Consider the following 26,114-nt stretch of genomic DNA (forward strand, 5'->3'; position numbering starts at 1 on the left):
TCAATTACACAAATTGCACATAAGACTCAATGCCTAAGGGGTAATTCCCCCACTCAAGGTTAGGCAAGATACTTACCTTTTTGAAGTTATGTCGATATTCCAAAATTGCCTTCTTGCTTGAATTAACCTCTGGACAGCTCAAATCTATCCAAAATAATTGTACAACTTCATTAAAATTCATCGAAAATAATTCCGGATAATAAAACATCGACTTAAAATTTTATTCTAAAAAGTCAACCAAAGTTAACGCGGGGATCGCCTCTCGGAACCCGACATAATTTTTACGAAATCCGAGCACCCATTCCAATATGAGTTCAACCATACCAATTTTATCCACCGATAACAACTCGACCTCCAAATATTAAATTTCCGTTTTTGAAATTTTTTTACAAAAATCCAAATTTCCTCCATTAAACTCAAATTAAACGATGAATATAACCATAGATTTATGATATATGATCACTTTCAGATATAAAATACTTACCTCAACCAAGTTTGTGAAACATCCCTCCAGAATCGCCCAAAACCGAGCTCCAAAAATCCAAAACGAAAATGACGAAATGATCATTTTTTGTCCTTAACATTCTGCCCAGTTTCGCACATGCGGACGAGTCGCCGCACCTGCGGACTCGCTTTTACGACAGTAAATGCACACCAGTGAAGTGCACTGCCCAGTCGGCCCTCGCATCTGCGGAAACATCTCCGCTTCTGCTTGAATCGCTTCTGCGATACTTGTCCGCTTCTGCGCCTTCTCTGCCCGCTTCTGCGCTCTCGCAAGTGCGGGATATTTTTCTCACCTACGACCACTGCTCAGGCTTGTCCCTTTTGCTTCTACGACCTCGACCTCACTTTTGTGATGGCACATCTGTGATCAATTTCATCGCAGATCCGATGACACGAGTGACAGATTTCCAGCAGTCCCTTCAAGTCTAAAATCCTTCTGTTAACCATATGGAATTCACCCGAGGCTCTCGGGACCTTAACCAGATATACCAACATGTCCCAAAATATAATACAAACTTAGTCGAGGCTTCAAACCACGTCAAACAATGCCGAAATTACGAATCGTGCATCGAATCGAATTATGAATTTTCAAATCTTCCAACTTCTATATTTTGCGCCGAAATGTATCAAATCAATCCGGAATGGCTTCAAATTTTGCACGCAAGACATAAATGATATAACGAAACTATTTCAATTTTCAGAATCGAATTCCGACCTCGTTATCAAAATTTTAACATTCGGTCGGATTTTTCCAAAAATCTTCTATTTTCCAACTTTCGCCAAAATGCGTCGAATTGGCCTACGGACTTCCAAATCGAAATCCGAACATACGTCCAAGTACTAAATTATCATACGAAGCTATTTCCATCATCGAAATTCCATTCCTGGGTTATTTGCTCAAAAGTCAACTCCCCGTCAACTATTTCCATTTAAGCTTCTAAATAAGAATTGTTCTTTTAATTAAATTTCGAATCTTCCGAAAAATCAAACTCGACCACGCCCGCAGGTCATAATACATATTACGAAACTGCTCGAGACCTTTAGTCGTTGAACGGTGCGTTAATTCTTAAAACGACAAGTCGGGTCGTTACAAAAATCAATTGTTGTACTTATATAAGTTATGCACCAATTACCTACTTGACTCGCCATGTAAATATATTATAACTTTCAGGGCATTTCCCCTAACAAGTAGCAGTGCAAAAGAAAATGGGATTTTTATACTATCTTATGGTGGTTATAAATGATATTTGTTTGATCTTAGAAATTTTCATTTACTCAGTTATAAAATGAAAACTTGGAAAATCTTTTAGCGAAACCAGTTTTTGCAATTGCTTTATGATTTTACAATCTTATTGGAAGTATATTTCAATTTCAATGTAAAAAATTTCAGTACTAATTATATGACAAATGTACTCATTCCTGTGTTTCTGGCTATATATGTAATGCGTTAATTTTTTTTATTTTTTAAAAAAACTTTTTTTCTCTTTATAGATGCATATCATTTTCTTAAAATTTTAAATCAATTAACTTGGGTTCCAAATGCAACGCACGTGTCCAGAACTAGTACTATATTATAAACGAGAATACCTCAAGTGAAAAGATGAAATACTAAAATATTCTTATAAAGCTATCTGACACTATAAACCTTATATTAAATACTATTGTAAGTCATCTTTTTGGACAAATATGTAAATACTCATTATAATAAATGAACTGTAAAAGTGGGAAGAAGAAGGGAACTTACTACAAAAAAAGGGGTTAATAGTGGCTGTTTGTTTTTGCATATAGCAGCGGTTTATAACCGCCAGAAAATGCAATAACGCCGGCTTAAGAAAACGCCATAATCCCGTTTGCCAGAAGTATTTTATGGCGGTATTCGTTAAACCGCCGTAATGACTTACAAAAACCGCCACAACATTCATTGTTATTTGCGGCCTTTATTTTTCTTAATATGGCGGTTAAAAACCGTCGTAATTACGTATAAAAGTACCCAAAAAAAAATTCATTATTGCGGTTATAACCGCCGTAATTGTCCCAGTCGAACCAATATGCTAAAATTGTAGCTTTTCAAATCATAATTTTCACAATTATGATACATAGAATTTACAATCCTACATAATAATTTTAAAGCAATGTAGAAGATTAAAAGCAATATTTTTATAATATAAAACACAAGTATTCCAACATTACATCATCAAAATATTAATGTTTCAAGTATTCTAATACAAGTATCATGCATGAACCCAAATAAAGAGAAAGAGAAAGATAAATATTGGAGAAACACACAAAACCCTAACAAAAAGCTTTCGGTACCAAATCTGCGCCCTAACAAAGAGGTTACTGAAGCTGCTCGTGCTAAACAAATTCTGACTATAGAGAGAGTTGGAAACTTACTTGTTCTGATTTGAATTTCTTTTCTTTCAATTAGTCGTAGAAACAGAAATAGAGATTTATGAAAGAGAGAGAGAGAGGGGGGAAAGAGGGATTTGGGATTTTGGAGGATGTGAGAGACCCAAATGCGGGAGTTACAAAAATTTGGAGGGAGACCTAAATATAATGAGTGGGAAATACTAAAATGTATTTGGGAAAAAAAAATACTTTGAAGAATTAGCGGCGGTTTAAACCGCCGTAATATAGGCTAAACCGTTGTTATAATAATACTAAATAATGGCGACTTAACAAACCCCATTTTATGTTCCATTTTGTGGTGTTATTGTAAACCGCCGTAATTAACCCGTTTTTTGTAGTGCTTCAAGGTCTATGAACGCCAACAGATTTACCTCAAGTCTCTGTATGCAATGATCCGAGCTGACGCACCTCATGCACCGCTGGGACCAATACCAGAATCTGCACAAGAAGTGCAGAAATATAGTATGAGTACAACCGACTCAATGTACTCCATAAGTATGGAGTCTAACCTCGATGAGATAGTGAAGAGGTTATAATAGGACACCAACATAAATAAACATGTACAAGTATATATAAAGGAGCAATAATTATAGATAATGATAAGGTACAAACCGGGAGGGGACATGCAAAGGGGGCAAATATAAGAGGTGCAATTTATGAGTACGTTATTTTATTACACTTTTTTCTTTTGTTCACTTTTCCAAGTGAAGTTCCACTAAACAAATGTTATCTTTATCATTCTTTTTTATGTCGTCCATTAGTTTCTAGAAATAGTTAGCATGTAAGGACTTGAGAGATCATGGTCGGGGCACTTAGCAGACTTTTACCTATTATTAAGTAAATCAGTACAGTACTCTCTTTAATAAACGTAACTCAAACGGAGTACACGTATAATAAATAAACATAAGTATTTATATCAGCGGAATAGTAGATAATATTAGCGTATACCACATCTTAAAGCACAATATAGAGCATCTAATAATATCTGTTACAAATTAAGGGGAAAAATAAACTAAATAATTAACATTGGCCTCCAGGCCCTCCACGGATAAAATGGACGTCTCTTCTCAATAAACAACAATCCGGAAAGGTTAGGGGGCTGAGAAGCTCTTTCTTGCTTCTTGTTGTCTACTTCGCAAGCCTTTATTGCCCTGTTTTATGACTTCTCTTCTTTCGTCCGTCCATGAGGCCGTAAAAAGAGAGAAAGGAGCGACTATCTAGCGGGAGTCGCTTCGGTTGTATGCCACGAGGTCCTATGGACAAGGGAACAGGTGGTTGTGCGTTATCACGAGCTAATTTAGCCACTGAATATTCCATTTTCGTTAGAGCAATCGTTAGTATAATCAGTTGGAGCGTTGGAGTTTGCTAAGCGGTTCTTCGTACATGGAATAACTAAGGATTTTTTTCCTGTCTTATGTATATGCACAGTGCAATAATTGGTAAGTCATAATCAAATAAGTAAAATGGACCTGTCCCAAAAAGTTGGGAACAATTTTTCGATTAAAAAATAGCGTTTGCATATGAAAAATTATGAATACATGTACGTATCACATTTTATAGACCCTATGTGTAATGCACATAACCCATATAATGCCAATATACAATAACATGTACTAGAAGCAAAAATACGGAAAGGAACCACTGCTCTCTGAAGTGTATTTGGTACCTTGATTCTATGAATGCATCGTATTTGCTATTGATGATTTATTTGTGTATTTTTTTAAGGGTCAACTCTTGCAACTAATATTTTTTTTTTTTGGGTAGAATTGATCCTAAAATAATACACAAATAAAATAAATAGTCATTATATCTAAAGAAAAAAAAATGAAATGTATAATTGAAACCCCATAATTTTGGCTAAGTAAAATTTTTATCCGACTAAGAATAATTAGTTCTAGCCAAACTTTTATTGATTTGGCCCGAAAAAGGAGAAATAGACCGTTGGAAAAAATAGCCATACCATCTAAAGACGAATAAAAGGAAATACATATGTAGTAATATATTATTTTGGCTAAAAAAAATTATTTGCTAAAAATAATAGTTTCAGTCAATTTTTCTACCACTTGGCCTTCAAAGGAGAAATACACCGTTGAAACAAAGAGTCATTGCATATAAAGAAGAAATTAAAAAAAAAACAAAGTTAAGATAAAATATGTATTATATATTTAGAAGAAATATAAACTTGGAACAAATAGATCATTGTATATGTTGAGATAGAATTAGAAATGAAATTATTCGGGACAAGGTGGGTGTGGCCCTTGTGAAGGATAAGATGCGGGAGACGAGACTTAGATGGTTTGGACATGTTAAGAGGAGAGGCATTGATGCTTCGGTGAGGAGGTGTGAGAGGCTGGCATTGGAGGGCCGACAAAGAGGTAGAGGCAGGTCGAAGTAGTATTGCGAGGAGGTGATTAGGCAAGATATGGCGTTGCTCCAGTTGACTGAGGTCATGATCGTGGACATGAAGGTGTGGAGGTTGAGAAAAAACATTCCTCACAAAAAAGGTTAAAACAATGTTATCCGAGTGTATGTTCACTCATAACAAATAATAAACTTTCATTATCCCCAATTAGAAACTCTTGAAAGTTTGAATCCCAAACTTTACTCCTACACTTCATGATTTTTATTTAGGAGTTCTTCTCAATTTTTTTTACTGTATTAGAGAACCCTGTAGAGTAGAAATGGTTTATAAACAAAGTAATGGAAATTAGTTAAGGAATATGTATTTTGAAAGAAACAGAGAAAGCATCTAAAGAAAGTTCTCTTGTGGATTTTTTGTTTGTATATGGGTGTATTTGGCACGAAGTAAAATATTTTTCAATTTTTCCATACTTGGTTGGTTAAATGTTTTGGAAAACATTTTCCTCGTGAACTAATTTCCTCCAATTGAAGAAAAATATTTTCCAAAACTTTTTTTCACCCTTCCCTATCCTATTCTCCATCCCCAACCACCCCACCCTATCCAACCCTACCCCCACTACACCACACCCACCCACTCAACCCTGCCCCACCCCCACCCTACCCCTACCCCTACCCCCACCATATATATAAATATTATCAAGAGTACTTTCTTTTAGTTATGGAGCACAAATTTCAACGTCATTTTTGCATGACAAAATAAAGCAGCGCATTGTGAATTTTTAAAAGAATAATTAAATTCTTAAAGAAAATAGAGTCCCGAAAAAATTGGATATTTGGGATGAAAGGGTGGAGGGAGAGCACATAAAACATGGAGATTTTGGGGAAGGGGGTGCAAAGAGTATAAAAAATTATTTTACTAAAGTATTTTCTAATTTCTAACCAAACATTAAAAAATATTTTCCGGAAAAAAAAAATCCACTCACCAACCAAATAAGGAAAAATAAGTGATAAAACATTCATTTTACACGAAAAAATTTTCAGTCCTTCGTACCAAACACACCCATATAACCTATAAATTTCATCTTTATGCGGGAGAAGTTAGGGACGTTTACAAGTTCATGTAGGTTAATAAAGGTTTACCTTTCAAAATCTCATTCTTTATGTGGCGAGCATGAGATTTCAAATTGTATCGAGGTGCTGGAGTTGTCTGCATCCAAAACAGGAGACAATGCATCATGTTTTCTTTCCATCAACAAGAAAGAACAAAGGATAAAAGGAAAATAACATATTAGCAAAAAGGAAAGGAAATAAAAGACAGAAAATGGATTCAAAGGAAGCTACAGCTTCTACTACAACTCAATTATATGAGCATTTTGTGCCTACATCAAAGCTGAGCTGCTTCAAGAACACACTGACCCTCTTCACCTTAATTTTCCAGGTGTTGTTCTTTATCACTCCTAAGCGACACAGAATGAGAACTCGTATAGCCGATTCCAACTTGCTTGAAACTGAGACATAGTTGTTGATTATCTGTTACCTCCTCCCACCAACATGGTGTGTGCAATACATTTGTCTTTTTTCTAGAGGGGGAGTAAATTATAAATGATATGATCAGAATTTAAAAGCAGTGGATGCACCTCTTAATATGTACACATGCTTTTTACCATTTATTTATAAAAATAAAAATATAGTATAAAGTATGAGTCTGTCTAGTGCACCTGCAACTAAATTACAACACAAAAAGAAATTACAGGGACTCTTTAAAACGAAAATTTTGCTAAACTGCTGGATGAGATTTTTTGCACTATATTCAGTATAATGTTAACATTGTCCAAACAAAATGTTCATAATCGGATGAAAACGTCACATATCACAGTAACTTATTTTCATGTTTTATGTCACCTGAGATATCTGAGAAATCATGTATCGACATCACAGCCGAATGTTGAGTTCATATATGATAACGCACTGAAAAGACAGAAATTTATCAGGTTTCAAGAAGGAACAGCTAAGGGTTCAATCGTAGCATGTAAGATTGGATATGGAACAGCTAAAGTGTTTCTCCACATGAAAGAGAGAGAGAGAGAGTCAACTTAGAGTAGACAAAGTGGAAGTCATTTTTTCACAGCAATCACAACTAAACAGAATAAAAGGGATAGCTGAGGGGAATAAACAAAGAACTACCTAGAAGATCATATTAACAGCCACTTAACTTCCAAAACAACACTTTAATGTTTCAGAAAATAAAATATAATATAAAAATGTTCTAAGTAGATGGTAGCTACAATCATCCTTGATTCAGTTTAGCCTCAACGTTTAAGAGGATGACTAACGTAAGTAACATGCCTCTACTTTCATACATAATAAGCAACACTTCTGACTTGACCTGGAGTTCTCGATGGTATCAGCATCCATATTATTAATGGAATGGACGATGTCATTGAAGTTTGAATAGCAAATGTGGGTGTGAATCTGTCACAAAAAATGGCAGTATGAGTAGAACCACGTAAAAGAAGAAAAAAGTAGTAGTTTTTTATAATCGAGAAAATACCCGAGGGCCAGCTAGCACACAGTTGAAACTCGGTGGATAATGACCTGCCCCTCTACCCATCTTCACTTAAATACCAAACTTTTGTCAGCAGCAAGATTCGAACTCATGAAGTACGACTAACATCACGCGTTGTACTTTACAACCGAACCAATACCCTGGGACAAAGAAGAAAAATACTACCTTAAAAGAAAAACTTCCCCAATAACATAAAACACCTCCTGGTTCTATACAGATCTTAGCTTTACCGGACAACTATTGGAAAGAAAGAACCAATTTCACACATGAATTTGCTTATGAATCTTTTAGTCTCCTTCTTGCAATACTGCTTGACATCATGTTAATCCTTCAGAAATGTGGGGAAAACACTATGTTCCTTAAGCTCGTCTAATTAATATTCTTATCCTTCATCCTGTTCTTTGAGCGAAAGGTGCATGAATTCAGAAGCTAGTTTAGTAGCAAAATACATAGACTACCTAAAATAGAAATTCTGAAGTAGGAAACTTCTGAAGAAGTAGCTAAGCACAACAGACTTTGACAGAGATAATAATAATCATTTGACTTGCAGAATGAGGACAAGACTGAATATCGACCTGGGTAGTGTCTTGAACACTGAAGTTGGTTATCCTGAATGAATCCACAGGCCAGTTCAAGTAGAAAGCTTCCTTGGGCTTTCTAAGAGGCAACGCCTCCCTTAAAGCAGCTCCATCAACTTGAATGACATTAATGCCAGCCTTCTCAAGATCTTCAACCTCATCCTTAATAGCCAATGCAATTTGATAGCAAGTCTCAAATCCAAACAGCAACAAAACACCAGTCAACTTAGATGTGTGAGACGCTGAATGAGAAAAAGAAAAGCGTTAAAGCTTAAAAATTCAAACCTCAGTGCTTGCTCATACTTTGTGCCAGTGAATACCAGGAAGCAGTCATTGGTTTTTCTGACTGACATCACCATAGATAATTGGAGGCTTAACACAGCGGGATCCATAAGATTGAACCCATCCATTGGTTGTAAAAGCTTCTTAGGCATAAGCATAACAAAGTCTAGCTCTTCCTGGAGTTTGACTACTTTGCTGATTTCCTTTGTAATATACTTGACATATCCTTCCCCCAAGATCCTTCAATAGTCAGAGAAAAAACAATAACTGCCCTAGTAGATAGCTAACTTGTAAGCCTTGTATTCTAGCCGAACTTTTCTTAGCTCTAATGCTAGAGAAGAGCATTATTTCCTGGAGTAAAATTATACCAGCACAGAAAGAAGCTTCTCATCTTTGCATAGTCCATCGGTCACTATGGTCAAGGTTTGCACATCTGGATAAATATTAAGATTTACCATTTCGAGGAACAAAGTCCTAACCTTCTCCAACTGACCAAATTTACAAAGACCATCAATCAATGAATTATATGTGATAACATCCGGAGGAATGCCTTTTTGTTTCATCTCTTCGAAAAGGCTAATTGCAGCATCCATCATTCTATCCTTGCAAAGAGCATCTATAACAACGTTATAGATTCTTGTGTCTGGCTTGATGCTTCCTTGTTCCATTACCCTTAGCAAATCGAAAGTTTTTTAGTATGGCCCTTTTTGCTAAGCCCATTCATGACTATCAAATACGTGACTTCATCAGGCTCACATATCTTCTTTCTCACCAACTTTTTGAACAAGTTAACTGTATCTTTGATTTTATTTTCAGCAAAGAGTCCCCTTAGTAAGGTGTTAAATGTGATAATATCAAATGGAATGCCATTCTTCAAGTAAATGGCTAATACTGAAAATCCACAGTCAGAACGATGCATTAGGCAATAATTATTAATCGCGATACTCAAGATGAAATCATTAACTGGGACGCCCAATCTCCGCATGTCTCGAAAAAGGGAAACAGCAGCAGAGTAATGCTTCATATTTACCATAGTCTTTAATAATTTCGAGAAGCTAAAAACAGAAGGAAGAGGCTGTGTTCTGACCATCCGACGAAAGAGGCTCAGAGCATCATCTAAACACTTGACATTCTCAATATTGCTATGAGAAGAAGAATAATCTCTGATAGTAAATGCCGAACCAGAACGGGAAATAGCAAAGGAAATACCATTGCAAGAGTAACGCAGCAGGGGGATTCTCGTCATCTTCAATTTGGCGGATGGTGCTCTGCTCTATCTCGGTGTGCCCTAATTTTGCGTAACTACAGTTTATGAGTAGAGGGAGTCTGTAAGTACAAAATAACGGTGTGAACTTTTTCTTCCTTTTCTTCACTTTTCCAATTAAAGTTCTACTAAAAAAAGTGTCTTTCTACCCTGCAAATAAAAATCAAATCTCTCCGTCAACTATGAATAATTATCATACTCCCCCTTTATCCTATCCCTTTATCATATAGACAGAGTTAAACAAACTTCAAGAGTGAAAAAGAATGAAAAGAAAGAAGAGAAAAAATGATTTTTCTATAACAAAATTAATACAACAACAACTATGCCTCAGTCCAAGCTAGTTGGGGCAGTTATATGAATCCTCAGTATCATTTTTGCTCTCTTTAGGTCCATATTCCATAATATTTCAATACTCCGTATTTAAGGATTATTTAACACTAGGGGTTCTCTAACATACTCTAATGATTATATCACTATGACAAACTTGGAGGAAAAACATCAAACCAGACTTGACTATTTGAGTTCGCAAATTAAAGAGTAAAATTCAAGGGGAAGGCTAAAACCAGAGCTTTTATGTGGAAAATGATCAAATAGATCAAAAAATGGGCATCAATACTAGTCAAACAAACACCTAAAAACATAACTTTATTTAGAGATATACTTCGTACACCATAAGTAAAATGAAGGAAAGCAAACTTAGCAGCTTCATTATGGGTTGTGATCTGCTCCATCTTGCACGTCTTAAGGCCATAGTCGGGGTTGGCCCAGAGGATGATGGTATCAAGGACTGCAAGCATTTTGTTGATTATGTCAGCAATTTCTTATGTTGATGGAATCCTTGGTGAATGGATGTTGTCCACGGCCAATGCCAGCACCGTACTACACTCCCACATGGAACACAGAAAGAAGCTTCTCATATGACAGGAAGTTATGATATGATTCTCAAAATGCCAGAAAATGATAATACGTAAAGACTACTAAATACATTGAAAATGCTATTCCTAGACTTAAAATGAGTACCCATAAGGAAATTCTATCGTTTCTCACATTAAGGCAATAAAATATGATTTCCAAGATAAAGTAGAGTGGAATAACAATCAAAATACTAGAACTGATGTACCTCCTCAATAAGTTTGCTTGGAAAGCTCAAGCAATGTTCTAATTTCCATTCTTTCAGCATCCGCAGTTCCATTAAAAGTGATTACTTTCGCAGAGGTAAAAGGAAATTGTATCACGGTGATAAGTATAGCTGAATAAATCAAGTGAAATAAATATTCACTTCTTACTTCCCGAGGGAAACTGTGGTATCATGTTAAGCAAAGAAGGATCCTTCGCTATAACATCTATTAGTAACTCTAGTGTACTTGCATCAAACGAGAAGCCCATTTCATTCATTTCATTCCAAAAAACTTTCATTTCACTAATTTTGCTAAACTTTAGAAATCCTCGGACAATAACATTGTAAGTTGCATTGTCCGGCAAACAACTATTCTCCTCCATTTTTCTTAGCATATCTTTAGCATCATCTAACAACCCTTCTAGACAAAATCCATTTATTATTATAGTGTATGTAATCACATTAGGAAACAATCCAATTAAAGAAAGCTTCTCAAAAATAGCATGAGCTTTGTCGAGTTGACCATTTTTGCACAATCCGTCAAGTACAACATTGTAAAGTTCAATATCGGTATCTTCTCTCTTTATTTCCAGCTTCTGAAATAGCGACATAGCTTTCTCAACAAGTCCATTCTGAAAATAACCACCGAGCAAAATGCGATTAGTGCATAAATTTGGTTTGAGCCCAGCAGATAGCATCTCAGCAAAGAACTTCTGCGCAAAGTCAGTTTTTCCAACTTCAAATAGACCTTGCAAGATAGTACTGTAGATAACAATGTTAGGTTTGGGTCCATTTCGAGAAATTTCATGAAACAAATGCATGGCCTCATCCAATTTCTTCTTCTTACAGTATCCATTTATTAGTATGCTATAGCTAAAAATGTCAGGCTTAATGCTCTTATCTATCATGGAATCAAAAATTCTCCTTGCTCTATCCATTTGGCTGCGCAAGCAATATCCATCAATTATCACATTGTAGGTGACCACATCTGGCTCTACACCTTTTCCAATCATGTGTCTCACTACCTCCTCAGCATCTTCAACTTTCCCCTCTTTACATAGTCCATCTATCACTATGTTGAAGGTGCAGACATCTGGATAAATATTCAGATTTACCATTTCTAAGAACAAATTCCTAACCTCTTCCCACTTACCAAATTACTAAGACCATCAATCAATGAATTATAAGTGACAACGTCCGGAGGAATGCCTTTTTGTTTCATTTCGTTCAAAAGGCTAATTGCAGCATCTACCATTCTATCTTTGCATAAGGCATCTATAACAATGCTAAAGATGTATGCATCGGGCTTAGTGCTTCCCTGTTCCATTACCCTAAGCAAATCAAAAGTTTTTTGAGTATGACCCTTTTTGCTAAGCCCATTCATGACAATCGAATACATGACTTCGTTGGGCTGGCAAATATTCTCTCTCACCAACTTTTTGAACAAGTTAACTGCATCTTTGATCTTATTTTCCGCACAGAGTCCCCTTAGTAAGGTGCTAAAGGTGACCACATCAAACGGAAAGCCACTCTTCAAGTAAATGGCTAACACTGAAAATCCGCAGTCAGAACAATGCATTAGGCAATAATTGTTAATCACTATATTCAAGATGAAATCATTAACTGGGATGCCTAATTTCCGCATTTCTCGAAAAAGGGAAACAACAGCAGAGTAATGCTTCATATTTACCATATTCTTCAATAATTTGGAGAAGCTAAAAACAGAAGGAAGAGGCTGCGTACTGACCATTCGACGAAAGAGACTCAGAGCATCATCTAAGCACTTGACATTCTCAATATTGCTATGAGAAGAAGAAGAATCTCTGGTTGTAAATGCCGAACCGGAACGGGAAATAGCAAAGGAAATATCATTGCAAGAGTAACGCAGCAGAGGAATTCTCGTCATCTTCAATTTGGCGGATGGCGCTCTGCTCTATCTCGGTGTGCCCTACAGTTTATGAGTAGAGGGAGTCCTGTAAGTACAAAATAACGGTGTGAAATTTTTCTTCCTTTTCTTCACTTTTCCAATTAAATTTTTTTGTGACAAGTGGGTTGCGGCAAGCACCCTCTTCTCGGGATTTCTTGGATGTAAGAATGACAGTGTTATTTGAAAACAGTATCTCTATTCCAAGTAGGTACATACTACCCTCCCCAAACTTTATTAGTGACATTATACTGGATTGTTGTTGTTGTTCCAATTAAAGTTCTACTAAAAAAATATCTCAGTTTTTGGCAAAAATGATTCCTTCAAGTATGGCTCAAAAACTAGGGTACATCCTTAACTATTCAAAAAATGGCAAGAATCATACTTCTGTTAATTTTCTATCCCTCCCGAAGCTATCTCGCTCTTCCATATTGAGTGAAATCAAGACTTCAAAAATTATACGTTCTACGTTTAACTTCAGAAAATAACTAGCAGAGCAACGAGATAAGTTATTTTCTTGAACAAGAACTGAAGCTAGGACCATTCTCCATTACTTATCTTCTTACTCCTCACAAACAAGATAAAAGCAACAATAGCCATTGAAAAAGTTTTGGCTTTTCCCATTCTATGGAGTAGTATTTTTGCTATTTCTCAAACTAAGCATCTTACTTATTCTTAAAAGCACCACATCTTGTGTGTTGAAGCATAAGAAAAAATAGGGAACGCTGGCTCGAAGTTTAAACGGCCAATCATCCACACCAACTATGGTATTATTGATATTACATATCTTTAAGCATTCGATAATATCATATACAATAGCCTTCACATTAACTTATACTGATATTACTGAATTTACAAAGTTCTAGTAAGTTTTTTATTTAATATAAAGGTTTATTATTTTAATATTTATTATATTCATAGAAAAATCAAGTTTTAGAAGCCTAAACTTAGGCGAATGATGAATACGAGATGATCGGAAAGGACAAAATAGTGAGATTGGGGGAGGGGGAAGTAACGTGCTTGACACATGTTTTGGTTGCAGTTGTTGTTGAGGCTTTGTTTTTAAGATGAAATAGTCTTAAAATGAGGGTGAATGGGAAATTGAGGGAAAATAAAATTTTGAGTAAATTGATTGATTAATTTTTTGGACCAAATTTATTTGTTAATAGTAAATATTAACGTAAGATTATCCGCATTTGTAACGAATATTTTCCAATCCGTGTATTGACCATTTGGCAGCCGTCTAATGCTCTTCCCACCATGAATGTGCTTGCTCCACAAACAAGCTAATGCTTGCTCCACCATGGAGGGTGGACGTTTGGTCTTCTTCAACACTAGCTGTTATATATATGTGCAGCAGCTGTTGAAGAAAGACACACACAACACACAAACTGAAATCCTGAAATCGCTCAACAGATTTGGCTATACATTGCACTTCTTCCTCTCAGAATTTCCATTCGATTTTCTGAGTTTCTACTCCTTCGTTCTGCATTATTTTTAACTTCAAACAGTGCAACTGTAAGTGTGATTTGCTACCGAACTTTGTGTTCGCTGAAATACTGGGGTTTGAAATATCGCTACACCAGTGTGTGATTCGTTCTATCCTGGGAGGAAATAATCCATTACCTTGGGTACTAGGAGGAGATTAAATTCCTTAAGGAAACACTGTGAATTCAGTGGGCTCGAATTAATTACTGTTTCGTTACGATAACTTATATTTTGCAGAATTAGTTTTTACAAATACAACAACATTGGCGGGAATAACAATCTTAAGGAATTTAATCCTTATTTCTGTATTTGTGTTATTCTTATTATTCTGCAAACTAAAACCTTTGTGATTTTGTGTACTCCCGTTTTGGAGAGTAAAGCATTCGTGGCGTTTTGTTGGAGATTAAAATCTATGTGATTTTTACTCCTGTTTGAAAACGTGTATTAAACGTTTGTTTGTGTCATTTTTTTTAACAGAAAAATGACGACTGAAAGCGAAAACCAAGCTGTTCCGATGGTGACTTCCAACGCATCGACAAGCCGAACACCGGCGTTGGCACCGGCAGAAAAACCCGGAAATTTTTTTGGGATTGACTTCAAGCGCTGGCAGCAGAAGATGTTCTTCTACTTAACTACGTTATGTCTACAGAAGTTCATCAAGGAAGATATTCCTGATCTGCCAGATAAAACTCCAGAGAATGAACGTTTTCTCGTAATTCAAGCGTGGAAGCATTCTGATTTTTTTTGCAAGAATTATATTCTTAGCGGACTGGATGATAATCTGTATAATATATACAGTAGCGTGGAGACGTCAAAAGAATTGTGGAATGCGCTTGAAAAGAAATATAAAACTGAAGATGCCGGGATGAAGAAATTCATTGCCGCAAAATTTTTGGACTACAAAATGGTAGATAGCAAGTCTGTTATTACTCAAGTCCAGGAATTGCAAGTGATTATTCATGATCTACTTGCTGAAGGTCTTGTCATCAACGAAGCATTCCAAGTATCAGCAATGATTGAGAAGTTGCCTCCGTTGTGGAAGGACTTCAAAAATTATTTGAAACACAAACGAAAGTAAATGCCCCTTGAAGATCTCATTGTTCGGTTGAGAATCGAAGAGGACAATAAAGTTGCTGAAATGAGAGGCCGTGGAAATTCAACAATAATGGGAGCAAAAATTGTTGAAGCTAACAAAAAGAGGAAGAAGGATTCTGGTCCGAAATACAACCCAAGCAAGAAGCGGTTCAGTGAAAACTGCTACAACTGTGGGAAAACCGGACACAAATCTACGGAGTGTCGTGCTCCAAATAAAGATAAGAAAAGGGGTCAAGCAAACATGGTAGTAAACCATGATGATGTTGATAACTTGTGTGTCATGCTTTCTGAATGTAACTTGGTGGGAAATCCTAAACTGTGGTGGTTTGATTCAGGAGCCACTCGCCATGTTTGTGCAGTTAGAGAAGCTTTTGCTACTTATGCTCCTGTTGGACCCGGAGAGACAGTTTATATGGGAAATGCTTCAACAGCAAAAGTTGAAGGATATGGGAAGATATTTCTGAAAATGACTTCTGGCAAGGTCATGACTTTGAACAATGTCCTTCATGTTCCCGAAATGAGAAAGAATTTAGTCTCTACTAGACTTCTTGTTAAGCACGATTTTAAGTGCGTTTTTGTGTCTAACAAGGTTGTCATTAGTAAGAATGAAATATTTGTAGGAAAATGTTACCTCACCGAGGGCCTTTTCAATCTGAATGTAATGGTTATGGAAAACAATAATAATATTTCAGCTTCTTCTTACTTACTTGAGTCAAATGATTTATGGCATGTACGTTTGGGTCATGTCAATTATAAAACCTTGCGGAAAATGATTAACTTGGAAGTACTGCCCAAGTTTGAATGCGAAAAATCAAAATGTCAAACATGTGTGGAATCTAAGTATGTTAAACATCCTTATAAGTCAGTTGAAAGGAATTCAAATCCTTTAGACTTAATTCACACAGATATTTGTGACATGAAGTCAATACCATCTCGCGGTGGAAAGAAGTATTTCATAACTTTTATTGACGATGGTACTCGATATTGCTATGTTTACTTACTGAATAGTAAAGATGAAGCAATAGACGCATCCAGGCAATACAAAAATGAAGTTCAAACGCAACTTAACAAGAAAGTAAAAATGATAAGAAGTGATAGGGGTGGTGAATATGAATCTCCTTTTGAAGAAATATGTTTAGAATATGGAATTATTCATCAAACAACAGCCCCTTACACACCCCAATCTAATGGGATTGCGAAAAGAAAGAATCGCACATTAAAGGAGATGATGAATGCGTTGTTGATAAGTTCTGGTTTGCCACAGAACTTGTGGGGGAAGCCATTCTTACGGCTAATCGAATATTAAATCGAGTGCCCCATAGCAAAACACAATCCATTCCATATGAAAAATGGAAAGGAAGGAAGCCCAACTTGAATTATTTTAAAGTGTGGGGGTGTTTGGCAAAAGTGCAAGTTCCTAAACCCAAAAGGGTAAAGATAGGACCGAAAACCGTTGATTGTGTTTTCATAGGATATGCGACAAATAGTAAAGCATATCGATTTCTGGTTCATAAATCAGAAAATTCCGACATTCATAATAACACGGTTATAGAATCAAATAATGCTGAGTTCTTTGAAAATATATATCCGTATAAAAAGGAATGTGAGTCGTTTGGTGAAGGATCTAAATGACCTCGGGAAGAAATAAAAGAAAGTGCATGTAATTAGGAGGATCCAAGACGTAGTAAACGTCAAAGAACGTCTACTTCATTTGGACCAGATTTTGTGACTTTCTTATTGGAGAATGAGCCTCAAACATTTAAAGAAGTTATGACTTCTTCAGAATCATTGTTTTGGAAAGAGGCAGTCAATAGTGAAATAGAATCCATATTGAACAACCATACATAGGAATTGGTTGATCTTCCTCTTGGAAATAAACCTTTGGGTTCTAAATGGATTTTTAAGAGAAAAATCAAAGATGATGGCACTATTGATAAATTCAAGGCAAGGCTCGTAGTCAAAGGGTATAGACAACGAGAAGGTCTAGACTACTTTGATATATACTCTCCAGTTATAAGAATTACGTCCATACGGATGTTAGTAGCATTAGCTGCAGTGTATGGTCTTGAAATTTATCAAATGGATGTTAAGACGATCTTCTTAAATGGAGATTTGGAGGAAAAAATTTACATGGAACAACCTGAAGGGTTTGTGGTTCCAGGTAAAGAAAAGAAGGTATGTAGACTTGTTAAGTCTCTTTACGGACTTAAACAAGCACCCAAATAATGGCATGCGAAATTTGACCAAACAATGTTGTCAAATGGTTTTAAGATAAATGAATGTGATAAATGTGTGTACATTAAAAATGTTCCAAATCACATAGTCATTGTTTGCCTATATGTGGATGATATGCTGATAATGAGTAATGACATTGCCAACATAAATGCTACTAAGCGTATGCTCAATAGCAAGTTTGATATGAAAGACTTGGGAGTTGCTGATTTAATTCTGGGAATTAAGATCCATAAGACTCCTCAAGGTCTGGCATTGTCACAATCTCATTATATTAAGACAGTACTTGAAAAATTCAAGCACTTGGGCTTTAAAGTTGCAAAGACTCCAATTGACGTGAATCTTGCATTAGCAAAGAATAAAGGCCAAAGCATATCACAATTGGATTATGCTCGTGTGTTGGGATGCTTAATGTATATCATGAATTGTACACGACCAGATATAGCTTGTGCTATAAGTAAACTGAGTCGATATACGAGCAATCCAGGCCAATCTCATTGGATGGCAATGAAACGAGTTTTGGGATATTTAGAACATACCCAGAACTTTGAATTGCACTACAGTAAATTCCCTGCGGTAATTGAGGGATACTGTGATACAAATTGGATCACCGGTTCAACTGATTCTAAGTCCACGAGTGGATATGTATTCACTATTGGTGGAGGAGCGGTATCTTGGAAGTCATCCAAACAAACATGTATTGCCCGCTCTACAATGGAGGCTGAATTCATAGCTTTAGATAAAGCCGGTGAAGAAGCTGAATGGCTCCGGAATTTTTTGGAAGACATTCCATTTTGGCCCAAACCGTTGGCACCAATATGCATACATTGTGATAGTCAAGCGGCAATTGGAAGGGCTGGGAGCGTTATGTATAACGGTAAATCTCGTCATATACGGTGAAGACATAAAACCGTTAGGCAATTACTCTCTAGAGGAATTATCACGATTGACTATGTAAAATCAAGTGATAATGTGTCGGATCCACTTACAAAAGGCCTAACTAGAGAGGTAGTTGAGAAATCATCAAGGGGAATGGGGCTATGGCCGAGAACAAGTCATTGTGATGGTAACTCTACCTAGAAGACTGGAGATCCCAAGATCTAGGTTCAAGCAGATCAAACAAAGTCATTAACGACAGTTCAACATTGTCAAATAAAATTTTAGTTCGTTCTCGTGATGAGATAATGTTCAGTACCAAGGATAAAGCATTAAGGCTTTTTAATGATTTCTAAATTTGGTACGGGGTATATCAAATAGTGTATCTACAGGATGACACGTTTAGGAATCACCTATGTAAGTGTAAAGTGTTAGCCGCTTCAAGGAGAACTTTGTAAGGCCAGTTCTCTACGCACTTATGAAACCAGGCGGTGCTCATAGCTGAAACGAACACAACAATGAGAACCAAAGACGGTTAAGGGTTGATTGTGTGACTTATGGTTGTCTAGGTATACACCAAATATCGATGGTTCAAAGATATCAAATCTACCGATTGACCGAGTATTTCCGACATAAGTTTACTACGGAAAGTTCAAAGGGAAACATACTTATCCAGATGCGATTAATCATTGCTTGTAAATCACACAGTTTTTTCATGCATACTTCCGTGATATAGCCATTCCCCATTCATGTGGGGGATTGTTGAGGTTTTATTTTTAAGATGAAATAGTCTTAAAATGAGGGTGAATGGGGAATGGAGGGAAAATAAAATTTTGAGTAAAATTTTAAATTTCCCCCTCTTGACAATGAGACATTGTCCCATATTGGAAGAGGAAAAGAATTTTGGTTGGTATATATATAATTGCTCTTCTTGTAGCTCTTAAAGAGTTAAGAAGAAAGCAAGCCTCGCATCGTCGTCGTCGTCGCTCGCTCGGCTCGGCTTCGGATTTGGATTTGGATTTGGTCAAATGATCGATTGATTGATTAATTTTTTGGACCAAATTTATTTGTTAATAGTAAATATTAACGTAAGATTATCCGCATTTGTAACGAATATTTTCCAATCCGTGTATTGACCATTTGGCAGCCGTCTAATGCTCTTCCCACCATGAATGTGCTTGCTCCACCATGGAGGGTGGACGTTTGGTCTTCTTCAACACTGGTTGTTATATATATGTGCAACAGCTGTTGAAGAAAGACACACACAACACACAAACTGAAATCCTGAAATCGCTCAACAGATTTGGCTATACATTGCACTTCTTCCTCTCAGAATTTTCATTCGATTTTCTGAGTTTCTACTCCTTCGTTCTGCATTGTTTTTAACTTCAAACAGTGCAACTGTAAGTGTGATTTGCTACCGAACTTTGTGTTCGCTGAAACACTGGGGTTTGAAGTACCGCTACACCAGTGTGTGATTCGTTCTATCCTGGGAGGAAATAATACATTACCTTGGGTACTAGGAGGGGATTAAATTCCTTAAGAAAACACTGTGAATTCAATGGGCTCGAATTAATTACTGTTTCATTACGATAACTTATATTTTGCAGAATTATTATTTACAAATACAACAACATTGGCGGGAATAACAGTTGTTAGTTTCTTAACGCGAATTAACGGAAGGATAATTCTTGCCTTTTTTTGGATAGCTAAGGGATATTTTTTGTTCACTATTATTACACAAGGATGTACTCTAGTTTTTAGCCATAGTTGAGGGATAATTTTAGCCAAAAACTCTTCTACCCAAATGAAAATCAAATCTCTCCGTCAAGTCATCAACTATGAATAATTATCATACTACCCCTTTATCCTATCCCTTTATCCTACATAATATTTATTTTGTTCTTGTCATTTTTAATTCCCTCTTCTATATAATAACTAGTGTATTTGCCCGTGCTTCGCGCGGTCTTGAAAACGATTAAAATATGATTGAATGTTAACATTATATTTTTTATTAAAATCAAGCATTACTAATAAAAAAACATGATTCTTTTCAGATTCTGTATATAAATGTTTTACATAGAGATAGTTGAGGTTAAATATGAAACAACCCAGTTAACTCAATATTTGTGTGCCTGAATTAAAATAACATAATATGGAAATAATCAAACAGTGAGAAAATGGTAATTTTATAATCTAGGACTTTTTCCTTAGTATTTTGTTTCTTAGCATGAATTGCTTGACATTTACTATTGTTATGTTCAAAGATGCAACTGATTAAAAGGGTCTTGACATTAATAATTAGAAAAAGTGTCTTCTGGGAGGGTGATTCAAGGAAAATTAATGGAACCTCTAGTCTGCAGTAAAAGGACAAATAATCCAACCATATTCAATATACGAAAAATATGGTAATTAGAAATCCTTAAAAGTTTACTATTCTAAAACAAACTTTAAAAGGGAAAAAAAGGTTGGAAAACAAAACCATATAAAGGCTGTAGATATATTATACAATACTATTTACTAAATGCAAAAGAAAAGGCTGAATTCCACCTCAACCATCCTATTGCTAAACCCAGAGGCGGCCCAACACTTGCTTTAGGCCCCAAATATTTAAGGCCCCAAAATTACTAGTATTTCTCTATATATAGTAGTATATTATTTATATAATTATCTTTTATTATTGATAAATTTATTTTTTTATTGTCATATTAATTTTTAATAACTCGATTTCTTCCTCTAATTAATATAACTAAAATAGTTTTCTATCAATCTTATTTTACTTTTTTACTTAATTATATTTCTCTATTCATTAGTTGGTCACGTAACTATATCTAATAATCTAACTTATTATTTATTTTCCTTACATAAATTATACTCTCTCCGTCCCAATTTATATGAAAGTGTTTGCCTGGACATGGATTTTATGAAATAAAGAAAGGCTTTTGAAACTTGTAATCTTAAATAAATGATAGAAGTTTTTGGGCTAGAAATCATCTCATCTCATTAATGGTAAAAAAAAATCTAAAGTTGAATTGTTACCAAATATAGAAAGGGACTTATTAAAAAAAAAAGGAATCACTTATGTTTTCTGGGTTCTCCCATTTCAGTTGTGATGCAATCAACGTTAAATTTATTTAATTTTCTGTATTTTATAAAACTAAGTTCTTATTTTTTTTAATTTTACATCCTTACTTGTCTATTTTTTTTAAAAACGATGTTCATTAAATTATATATATATAGCTTATTATTAAGATTTTGTTTTAGGCGGTTGGGCCACCCCTGGCTAAACCAAATCAATTTACTTGATACTACAGAGTGTTATCTATGAGAATATCTCCTCAAAAGAATTAAAAAATTTATCCACAAAGACCAAAAGAAAGAAAAGAAAGAAGAGCTCACAATAGGAGTAAAATAATTTGGTCTGTGTATGTGTTGGTGAAAGAAATTCATGATTGAGTGGTTAACTTTCACTTTCTCCCCCTTAGAGAACAAAGAAACTTCTAAAAATACCGTTTAGTGTCTTAACCATTACATACATTGATTAGAGACTTTAAATATAACTTCAGTTTTATTTGGTAAAACCTTTTCAGTTTCTTTAATAAAGTAAGTAACCGTTGTTGGTTTGGTTTTATAAACGTCCCGTCTTCTACTAAGGCAACCCTTGGTGTTTTTAATAGTGACTATTAGTTTATAAAAAGGGGGGAAATAAATAAAACAAAAAAAAAAGATAAATTGAATCCCTTCTTTTTAAGAGGTGCCACATCACTTCTCCAAGTCCCTCTTTTATATATATATATATATAGAGAGATTATTTTACTAATTTTTATATAATTTCTACATAATGAGTAGGCTCCCCCTTTGATTCACGTAATGTGATATGAAATATGGTGGGAGTTGGCGTGTCTCGGTAGGAAAGAGATCATTGGAGCATGTTGCCACGGGGATGGGGTAAACCCAACGGGAGCTCATACATCTAGTTCTCCCCTCCCCCCAAAGGGGGACTGGGGGCTCGTAGGAGTCATCCCATCCCAACCTAGAACGAGAATCTAGATCCCAAAAACTCAGTGTTACAAGTACATGAGCATCTACTAGAATACACGATAATATTATAACAACTGTCTAGAATAAAAAAAATAGACATAGTACAGTAAATGGATAGGACGGAAAACTTCATGTGTTGCGGATCGTAACATAGAGAGCAGCTCACCGCAAAATCTCCTCAACAACTGCGCCTACGCAGCCAGATGATCACCAAATATACTTGTCTCGGTACTTGCACAATTAGTACAGAAGTGCAGTATGAGTACGTTAATTAACGCATACCTAGTAAGTATTTAACCTAACCTCGAAAAAGTAGTGACGAGGTGTCAACGTCGATACTTACTAGTGGCCCAATAATTAAAGTATAATAAAAGTAGACATGTATGAGGCATAGCAGGTAATACACTACCTCCTCAATTATCATACACTACCTCGAATGGAATACATAATGGTCAACACCAGATAAAATGTCGCATCTCAAGTCAGGAAGATTCATAGGTATGATGTCTCTGTATCAAATGTTACGCACGATCTTGCTGAGGAAAACAACCCAATCTTATAAGACTGATGGCACAATATCCTGCCATGGAGTACGACCCGATCCATAATAATAGTATACACTGTCAATGTCGTACGACCCGATCCATAAATGCATCTCGTAATATTGTTGAGGCGAACATCCTGATCCCATAATGGTACTGCTAAGGTGTTCAACCCGATCTCATAGGAATAGTAAAATTTTGATGGGTCACTGGCCTCACTCACGAATATAAGTATGAGTTATGAAATTTAAGAAACATTCAGACAAATACGTACAACGTGGGAGAAATCCGTAAAAGGAGGTATAATTTTCGCGACTAATCAGATAGCGCTCAAGTATCTAAAATAGCAAGTTCGATATTCTATGCAAGTTTACTCTCACGCTAAAATATAACTAAAAGCATTCAATTAGGCAATAATAACTCAAGTAATACAATTAAAACATAGTGTGAGTCTAAGTCTACCCGAATATGATCAAGAATCTAGCATAGGCACGGACACTCGTCACCTCGTACGTGCGTAGCTCCTATAACACGTAGCACATAACAAATATAGCACCTACGGGGTAAATTCTCTCTTATAAGGTTAGACAAGAGACTTACATAGTTTCGAAATTCAATAATCGGCTCTAGTGCCTCACTAACACCTCCAACCAATGCCAAATCATCTGAAACTAGTCAAAGAGCGTGCAAACTAATCAAAAATATACTCAACGACTCGTAATTTAACAATTAGAAATAATTACCAACCCCACACGAAAAGTCAACAAGGTCAACCTCCGGAATCCGAAAATTTTCGAAGATAAATATTACTCATAGCACCACAAACTCAAATATATAATTTATTTCCAATTTCATGTCTAATTTCGTGGTCAGGCTCAAAAATAACATTTTTAGGTTTTCTTCCAAAATCTCATAATTTCACTAACTTCTATATTTAAATCCATATATAATCCATTATTTAACTCACAACAAGTAGGAATAACTTACCTTATGATATATGACGAAAATGGTCTTCAAGAATCACCTTACACGTGCTCCAAGAACTTAACAGTGAAGAAATAAACTCAAAATTCTGATATTAGATGTTTAATATACCTGCTAGACCACCTTCTTCGCCATCGCAGTTAACAAATATTACAGCATTATTTTCTTCACCGCGATCACGACCAAGAAGCCCCGCGATCGCGATGTATAACTTGTGTTTTCCTCTTCACAGACACCCTTTATATAATGGCCATAACATTTTATACAAAATTCCAAATGACAAACGATTTGATTTTCTGAAAACTAGATTCAAAGGAATATAACTTTATTTTTGGATCATCCCCAAATTCCTTATGTCACACTACTGACAACAGAAATTCCTTCTACGCGATCGCGGTCATACCTTCCGCGATCACGATTCACAAGACTTACAATGCACTTTGCTCTTCACTATTGCAGCCCAGACCTTCGCGATCACAATTCACACCCCTGGCATCAATTATCAATATTTAAAATGGCCCAAAAGTGGTCCGAAATCACCCCAAAACTCACTCGAGATCCGAGGAACCCCATCGAATCATTCTAACAAGTTTATATACTATGTAAACTCGTCCTGAACATGAATTATAACATCGAAACCAATAATTAAAGATCAAATTTAATTTCTTAAACTCTCTTAGCTTTCAAACCTTCATGCTTCGCCGAACTCGTCTGAATCTCACTTAGACATTCCAGATCATGACCAAACTCTCTTCCTCTAATTATCCATTTAAGAAAGACCATACACGGCCGCTAGTTCCACTAACACCCTAATAGATGTTATCCTCATTACTGGCGAGTAAGTGTTAAAGTAATCAAGACCTATCTTTTGTCTATAACCTTTGACAACAAATCTTGCCTTATATTTGTCAATAGTGCCATCAGCTTTCATTTTCCGTTTAAAGATCCATTTCGAACCTAAAGGCTTATTTTTCGGAGGAAGATCAACCAATTCCCATGTATGATTATCCAAAATTGATTGAATCTCACTATTGACTACCTCTTTCCAAAACGCTGAATCAGAAGATTACATAGCTGCTTTAAAAGTTTGAGGCATATTTTCAAGCAAGAATGTCACAAAATCTAGTCTAAATGAGGTAGATGTTCTTTGACGTTTTCTATGCCTTGGATCTTTCACTTAACGACTCGCATTCAGTTTTACACAGATAGATACTTTCAAAGAATTCAGCATTATCTGATTTTATTACCGTATTAACATGAATTTCGGAATTATCAAATTTATGAACCAAAAACCGACATGCTTTACTGTTTGTAGCATATCCAATGAAAATGCAATCTACAGGTTTTGGTCCGATTTTAACCCTTTTAGTCAAATGAACTTATACCTTTGCTAGACACCCCCACACTTTGAAATATTTCAAGTTGGGTTTTCTTCCTTTCCATTTTTCATATGGAATAGATTGTGTTTTGTTGTGGTGTACTCTGTTGAGTATTCGGTTAGCTGTAAGGATAGCTCCCCCCCCACAAACTCTGCGGTAATCCGGAACTTATTAATAAAGAATTCATCATTTCCTTTAAAGTCCGATTTTTTCTTTCCGCAATTCCATTGGATTGAGGTGTGTAAAGTGCAGTAGTTTGATGGATAATTCCATATTCCGAACATATTTCTGCAAATGGAGATTCATATTCTCCACCCTTATCACTTCTAATTATTTTGATCTTTTTATTCAATTGATTCTCCACTTCATTCTTGTATTGCTTAAATGCTTCTATTGCTTCATCCTTACTATTAAGCAAATAAACATAACAATATCGAGTGCAATCATCAATAAAAGTAATAAAATACTTTTT

The 26,114-nt window shown here is 35.7% G+C and overlaps 1 protein-coding gene and 1 pseudogene across 4 annotated transcripts in view; both read right to left on the reverse strand.

The window, feature by feature from the left end:
- Positions 1 to 3,771: 3,771 nt before the first annotated feature.
- The window catches only part of LOC104116002 (putative pentatricopeptide repeat-containing protein At1g12700, mitochondrial), a 161,600-nt gene continuing 139,257 nt past the window's right edge, over positions 3,772 to 26,114 (reverse strand). The window contains exons 2-4 of one of the 4 annotated variants that reach the window (XM_070192609.1): positions 7,826 to 8,940; positions 7,661 to 7,746; positions 7,047 to 7,242 (exon numbers count right to left, since the gene is read on the reverse strand). The gene's annotated coding sequence lies outside the window, so the exon portion shown is untranslated. Of the gene's footprint in view, positions 4,167 to 6,037; positions 6,482 to 7,046; positions 7,243 to 7,660; positions 8,941 to 26,114 lie in introns of those variants that run through there. The other 3 variants (XM_070192607.1, XM_070192610.1, XM_070192608.1) reach the window with 3 other exon arrangements.
- LOC104088569 (putative pentatricopeptide repeat-containing protein At1g12700, mitochondrial) lies at positions 11,177 to 13,103 on the reverse strand (annotated as a pseudogene).

The sequence above is a fragment of the Nicotiana tomentosiformis genome, chromosome 1, assembly GCF_000390325.3.
Source record: "Nicotiana tomentosiformis chromosome 1, ASM39032v3, whole genome shotgun sequence".
NCBI classification, from domain to species: Eukaryota; Viridiplantae; Streptophyta; class Magnoliopsida; order Solanales; family Solanaceae; genus Nicotiana; species Nicotiana tomentosiformis.